Here is a 7,608-nt window from a genome sequence, read left to right on the forward strand (position 1 = left end):
AAGCCTATACAAAAATACTCAAACTACTGTATGATAAATATAATATAACATTAAAGGTTGGTAAAATTAAAATTTCTTTTCTTTTTTGTAGGCAATACAGTTTCACGAAAAGGCTTTACGTTCTACTTGCTTCTGTTGTGGAACAAAATTTAAAGAAAAGGATAAAAAATACAACTTAAAAAATATGAAAACCATCACAAATTTGCACTAAATCTAACAAATGTAAAATTACAACCTATATACATTTATACAACCTGCCATTCGCGAATTTTCAATGGATACTGTATACTACCACGCTAACATTTAAATTAACAGGGCATGGACCAAATTGCTTGGCATGCTACACTTCAACAACAACTATGACCTGGGCAAAAACTACATTCACAAGTGAAAGAACACACTGGCGTTTAAGGGAACAGTTTTTTGTCTGGTACAGCTGCTCCATAATCTGCTTTTCTTCTTTATATCTTCACTCTTTTTGAAAGTTTATACTAACAAATTTAATTAAATGAACATACCTCATAATCAAATAACTGTTTTCTCATCCTAATTTATATACATAGTTTAAAAAGCGCCAATTTTCAATTAAGATTACGTCATACATTGTATATTTCTATTCAACAAAATTGTCAGAACTTTCTATTATTTAAATGTCTAAGATAGTCAGATCTCGGGTCCATTCTACAGTCACCACAGATTGACTTTTTCATCACAAAATTTCTGAAATTATAAAATGTATTAATGTGTAAATTAAGTATTTTTTAATTCCATAAAAATATCATACAAGTATTTTTAGCAGAATACAGGCATATTGCACCAGGTGTAATACAGCCTAAGCTACATATGCTTGAGCAACATGCTATTGCATTCATGAGAGAATGGAAGGTGGTCTCTGAGCAAGGCGGGGAGCTAATACATGCCAAACTCAACCGTCACAAAACAGCAGTGTGGATTAGAGTCAAACTTAGACTCATCTGATTTTCACATCTCCAATGATACAAAATGAAATAATAAAACCCAACAAATGCAAGAAAGCCAACAAAGAATGATTCATTAACATTAATGATCATAAAATATTGTACATTTTTAAATGTTAAAGGAATATTGCATTGTATTGATTTCCTTTTAACAATGCCTAATGATAATGAATATGTAAAAGTAATACTATAGTATGTCTATATTTCAATTACTAACTAATTACTATTGATTGATAGTACTACTGCTGTACTGTACATGTGTTAGTGATTGATTGTTAAAGTTACAAATTCATAGCATGGTAAACACAATTTATAATTTACTAGTTCTTGAACAGTAAAATAAACTTACCTATATAGATGGTAGGTATTGGTCCAAATCTGTTTAAAATGTTTTAGCCATTTTGGGTTGCCGCTATATATGTACCTAAAAAATAGTAATAGTAATAGTATAACATTATAATAAGAATTAATTAAAATTAACTTATTAAATTTACTATGGTTGCATACATACTAATTTGAATATGCAGTGATGAGCAAAAACGAATGTTAAAATTCATTATTTATAATAATTGTAATTATTACATACAGGGTAGGCATATATGCCTTATGTCATTGCATAGGGTATATATAACCAGGTATTCTCATAATAAACATTATTTAAATAAAATACTGTAAATATATTAAAACTAAAAATAATAATAATTAAATAATAATATATAGGCGTAGAGCCTAGACCTAATTAGGTAGTCTACTTATACCTAGCCTATTGCTCTAGGCTAGGCTAAATAAGCTGGAAAGCTGCTTCTCTGTAGGCTGCTAGTGTTAGAGAGCACAGGTCTAGCTAGTATATTAAAATAAAAATAGGGCCTATAATATAGGCCTAGCCTACCCAGCCAGTGGTAGTGATTGGTTGTTAATATTGAAAATTAATAGCATGGTAAACACAATTTAAAATTTACTAGTTCTTGAACAGTAAAATAAACTTACCTATAATATAGATGGTAGGTATAGGTATTGGTCAAAATCTGTTTAAAATGATTTTTCCACTTCGGGTTGCCGCTATGTACCTAAAAAATAGTAAAACATTACTATAAGAATTAATTAAAATTAGCTTATTAAATTTAATATGGTTGCATACATACTAATTTGAATATGCAGTGATAAGCAAAAACGAATGTATAAATTCATTATTTATAATACTGTAATTGTAATTATTACATACAGGGTAGGCATATATGCCTTATGTCATTGCATAGGGTATATATAACCAGGTATTCTCATAATAAACATTATTTAAATAAAATACTGTAAATATATTAAAACTAAAAATAATAATAATTAAATAATAATATATAGGCGTAGAGCCTAGACCTAATTAGGTAGTCTACTTATACCTAGCCTATTGCTCTAGGCTAGGCTAAATAAGCTGGAAAGCTGCTTCTCTGTAGGCTGCTAGTGTTAGAGAGCACAGGTCTAGCTAGTATATTAAAATAAAAATAGGGCCTATAATATAGGCCTAGCCTACCCAGCCAGTGGTAGTGATTGATTGTTAATATTGAAAATTAATAGCATGGTAAACACAATTTAAAATTTACTAGTTCTTGAGCAATAAAATAAACTTACCTACTGTATATAGATGGTAGGCTGCTAGGTATTGGTCCAAATCTGTTTAAAATGTTTTTGCCACTTCGGGTTGCCGCTATGTACCTAAAAAATAGTAAAACATTATTATAAGAATTAATTAAAATTAGCTTATTAAATTTAATATGGTTGCATACATACTAATTTGAATATGCAGTGATAAGCAAAAACGAATGTTTAAATTCATTATTTATAATACTGTAATTGTAATTATTACATACAGGGTAGGCATATATGCCTTATGTCATTGCATAGGGTATATATAACCAGGTATTCTCATAATAAACATTATTTAAATAAAATACTGTAAATATATTAAAACTAAAAATAATAATAATTAAATAATAATATATAGGCGTAGAGCCTAGACCTAATTAGGTAGTCTACTTATACCTAGCCTATTGCTCTAGGCTAGGCTAAATAAGCTGGAAAGCTGCTTCTCTGTAGGCTGCTAGTGTTAGAGAGCACAGGTCTAGCTAGTATATTAAAATAAAAATAGGGCCTATAATATAGGCCTAGCCTACCCAGCCAGTGGTAGTGATTGATTGTTAATATTGAAAATTAATAGCATGGTAAACACAATTTAAAATTTACTAGTTCTTGAGCAATAAAATAAACTTACCTACTGTATATAGATGGTAGGCTGCTAGGTATTGGTCCAAATCTGTTTAAAATGTTTTTGCCACTTCGGGTTGCCGCTATGTACCTAAAAAATAGTAAAACATTATTATAAGAATTACTTAAAATTAGCTTATTAAATTTAATATGGTTGCATACATACTAATTTGAATATGCAGTGATGAGCAAAAACGAATGTTAAAATTCATTATTTATAATAATTGTAATTATTACATACAGGGTAGGCATATATGCCTTATGTCATTGCATAGGGTATATATAACCAGGTATTCTCATAACATTATTTAAATAAATACTGTAAATATATTAAACAAAAATTAATAATAATTAAATAATAATAGGCCTATATAGGCGTAGAGCCTAGCCTAATTAGGTAGCCTACTTATACCTAGCCTAATTGCTCTAGGCTAGGCTAAATAAGCTGGAAAGCTGCTTCTCTGTAGGCTGCTGCTAGTGATAGAGAGCACAGGTCTAGCTAGTATATTAAAATAAAAATAGGGCCTATGATATAGGCCTAGCCTACCCAGCCAGTGGTAGTGATTGATTGTTAATATTACAAATTAATAGCATGGTACACAATTTAATATTTGCTACTTCTTGAACAGCAAAATAATCTTACCTATATAGATGGTAGGTATGGTCCAAATCTGCTTAGCCACTTCAGGTTACTGCTCTATATATGTATCTACAATAGTATAACATTAATAATTATTATAACAATTTTATAAAATTAACTTAACTTATTAAATTTAATATGATTGCATACTAATTTGAATATGCAGTGATGAGCAAAACCGAATGTTAATATGATGCTTGTCATTATTTATATTGTAATTATTACATACATATAGGCCTATAATATTCCCTATTGCATACATGTTACATAGGGTATATATAATCCTCATAATATTAAATTTACAGTTTTTGTAATGAATACTGTAAATTTAATAAAACTAAAATTAATTATAATGATTAAATAATATTAAAAATATATAGGCCTAGGCGTAGATCCTGGGCCTAATTTTAATTAGGTAGCCTACTAATACCTATTATTAGGCTAGTAGGCTAGCCTACTCAAGGCCAGGCTAACTAAGCCGGAAAGCTGCTTCTCTGTAGTAGGCTGCTAGAGAACACAGGTCTAGCAAGGGCCTAGGCCTAGTATTAAAATAAAAATAGGGCCTATAATATATATGCCTACCCTACCCAGCCAGGCCTAAATAATTAAAATAATGTAACATTTCCAAACTCATTTGGGTCAGCTGTCACATGAAAGGCAGTGTTGCAACTAGAGTAGACACAAGCCTAAGCCTAAAAATGACACAATTTGAAACGGCCATAGCTCAAAAATTCAACCATCACCTCTCGACCATTACTATGTTATAACATTCACAGATAACTAAATTATCATGCAGTACCAAAGAATTAGAGTGAAAATTACATTTTTTAAAGATACGGACAAACAAACATGTACCTAATTTGGAAATGTCACTCACGTGCGTCAATTGGTCTATGCTTGTAATTTATGGTCCACCCTTCCATTAATTTTCAGCGTTACATTCCTTGTTAAAAACAAAATGACAACATGCTTGTTTCATCCAGGGACTCTTTAATGAATATTCATATTTTTAGCGACCCTTTATTTTTTTATCTCATTCTCATTGGCTGTTTAAAACATGTCTTTAAATGACGTTTGACTCCACTCTGCACACGTGGATTTGTAAGTAATTGTTTATGTATTGTTACTCCAGCGATACGACTTGTAACGTTGAGGGCGCATGACTTAATTCGTATGTTTGAAACAGCTGTGTGGTGAACTACCCTTACCAAAGGAGAATGCTTAAATAGCCTTCGCTAACCATTCACTAGGCATTCGAATGCTAATTTACAGGTAATTTTTAGAATTTAGGCATTCATGGTTAAAACCACTTAATCGGAATGCTAAGAAAAGTTTCCAAGCATTCTTTAGGAATGCTTACAAGAGTCAATAAGCATTCAGAAGCTATCCCGAATGGTAGTGTGAATGCTAAGTTCATTGGTAGCATTCAGGGAGATATTTTGAATGGTAGTGTGAATGCTAAGATCATTGGTAGCATTCAGGAAGAGATTTTGAATGGTAGTGTGAATGCCAAGATCATTGGTAGCATTCAGGGAGATATTCTGAATGGTATTGTGAATGCTAAGAACATTGGTAGCATTCAGGGGGGTGTGTAGAAAGCGACGACCTCGAATTGGACGACCCCAACGACCCGGGCGACCTCGAATTGAACAACCTCGAATTGAACGACCCATAACACGAAACCGACGACCCCTATAGCCTAGCCTAGCCTAGGCCTAAGTGTGGTATAACATCCCGAAGCCGAACATAGCCAAAGATCTTTAAACTATACCTTATTATATACTCGCAAGCAAGCAATTGATTGAAAAAATACAGAAATATCGCCATTTGATACTGATTGCGTCGACACGAACAAACGAAAAGATATGGAACGCCAAGAGTGCATCAATAAAACTGCATTCGACATATTAAAAATAAATTAAAAAGAAATAAATATTATACAATACATGGTTAAACCATGTAATTACATACTACAATTTTGTTGGTTTGAAACAGCAAAGGAACTTGTAGTCATATTTAATAATTTAATTGTTTTTAATCTTTCAAGGTAAAAATGCAGTGCACTCCATAATATTTTTCTCGCGTGTATGCCTACCACGTAAAATCACGTTGTCTCTCAGGACTATTATATTGATATTCTTCGAATGAGGTTAACTAATTATTATTTTTTATTCACTATCTTTTAATATCATATTTTATTGAATTTTACAATGTTAATACACAAAATATTTTACGAAAAAACGGTGATTTTATGCAATTATTTTACTTCAACTGCCGCCTGAGGGGGCAACATGTTTACGTCATTTTTGGCTAAAAACGATCATTTTCGGTCATGTTTTAGGCCTTATATTTTGGAATCTACAAGTCAGATATTCATAATTATTTCTCTTTAATTATAATATTTAATAATATATACTAAAAACCGTGATATATAAACTTTGGAATATACATCGTTATATCTAATAATTAATATAAATAGAACTTCTATTAAATAGAAACGAGCACCGGCGAAAGTATTAAGCATTTGGCGTTTCATAGAAAATAACGTTTTTCTGGCGGCGCCTCAACTTGTCGGCGGCTCAACTTGGCCTAATCCTGCATGGGGAGGGCCATAAGAAAGCTTTACATTTCACACATGCATTGTATACGGTCAAACCATGGAGGTATAAAAATATTTTTACCAAACCATGGAGCTGGTCAAACCATGGAGCTGGTCAAACCATGGAGCTGGTCAAACCATGGAGTACCTCCATGGTCAAACCTTACCTGCCGCTGAAAAAGGGGCCTGGTTTGCCATGTTTATGATATTTCGTGTGCTAATCGAGTCGAATGCAGTTTTAATGATGCACTCTTGGCGTTCCATATCTGTTCGTTTGTTCGTGTCGACACATTCAGTATCAAATGGCGATATTTCTGTATTTTTTCAATCAATTGCTTGCTTGCGAGTATTATATAAGGTATGGTTTAAAGATCTTTGGTTATGTTCGGCTTCGGGATGTTATACCATACTTAGGCCTAGGCTAGGCTAGGCTATTATAGGGGTCGTCGGTTTCGTGTTATGGGTCGTCCAATTCTAGGTCGTCCAATTCGAGGTCGCCCGGGTCGTTGGGGTCGTCCAATTCGAGGTCGTCGCTTTCTACACACCCGCATTCAGGGAGATATTTTGAATGGTAGTGTGAATGCTAAGAACATTGGTAGCATTCAGGGAGATATGTTGAATGGTAGTGTGAATGCTAAGATCATTGGTAGCATTCAGGAAGAGATTTTGAATGGTAAACAGGGAAATAATTGAATGCTCAACCAATCAGATCAATCCTCACCAACTGCCAAAAAAACAACCACCAATTCAAATTCAAGAGACCAAATGGCTAGAGAAAGGCTGAGTTGAGTGAGTGAGGATGCCTACAGTAGACTGCAGCCTTCCTTCTTTTTACAGCTTACCTGCTGGCAAACCTGACACAGATTTTGCTGATATAAAAGGTATTGTAGCTAGTTGCTATACTTGTTCTTTTATCATTCTGTATTTGGCTACTAACTAGCTAGGCCTAATAATAATAGGAGGATCAGTATAGCCACACACAGCCTACTAAGTTGAGTTCAGCAGAGAGGGACCAGGGCTAGGCTACAGTAGATAGTGAGTGGTTTGGGATTCAGTGGTGGTGGTAGTATCAAAAAGTCCTATCAAAAGTCGAATCCCCTAAGTCACTCCCTTGTTATATTGTGTAGCTGGCCTAG

The 7,608-nt window shown here is 33.0% G+C and overlaps 2 long non-coding RNA genes across 2 annotated transcripts; both read right to left on the reverse strand.

The window, feature by feature from the left end:
* On the reverse strand, window positions 1-2,681 carry LOC140043717 (uncharacterized). The gene is made up of 4 exons (XR_011844365.1): window positions 2,601-2,681; window positions 1,965-2,065; window positions 1,327-1,401; window positions 1-720 (listed from the first exon to the last, which is right to left on the reverse strand). It is a non-coding gene; the product is annotated as an uncharacterized lncRNA (long non-coding RNA).
* A 312-nt stretch (window positions 2,682-2,993) lies between these two features.
* LOC140043716 (uncharacterized) lies at window positions 2,994-5,056 on the reverse strand. The gene is made up of 3 exons (XR_011844364.1): window positions 4,729-5,056; window positions 3,877-3,942; window positions 2,994-3,324 (listed from the first exon to the last, which is right to left on the reverse strand). It is a non-coding gene; the product is annotated as an uncharacterized lncRNA (long non-coding RNA).
* Window positions 5,057-7,608: the final 2,552 nt, after the last annotated feature.

The sequence above is a fragment of the Antedon mediterranea genome, chromosome 3 (assembly GCF_964355755.1).
Source record: "Antedon mediterranea chromosome 3, ecAntMedi1.1, whole genome shotgun sequence".
Classification (NCBI taxonomy): Eukaryota; Metazoa; Echinodermata; class Crinoidea; order Comatulida; family Antedonidae; genus Antedon; species Antedon mediterranea.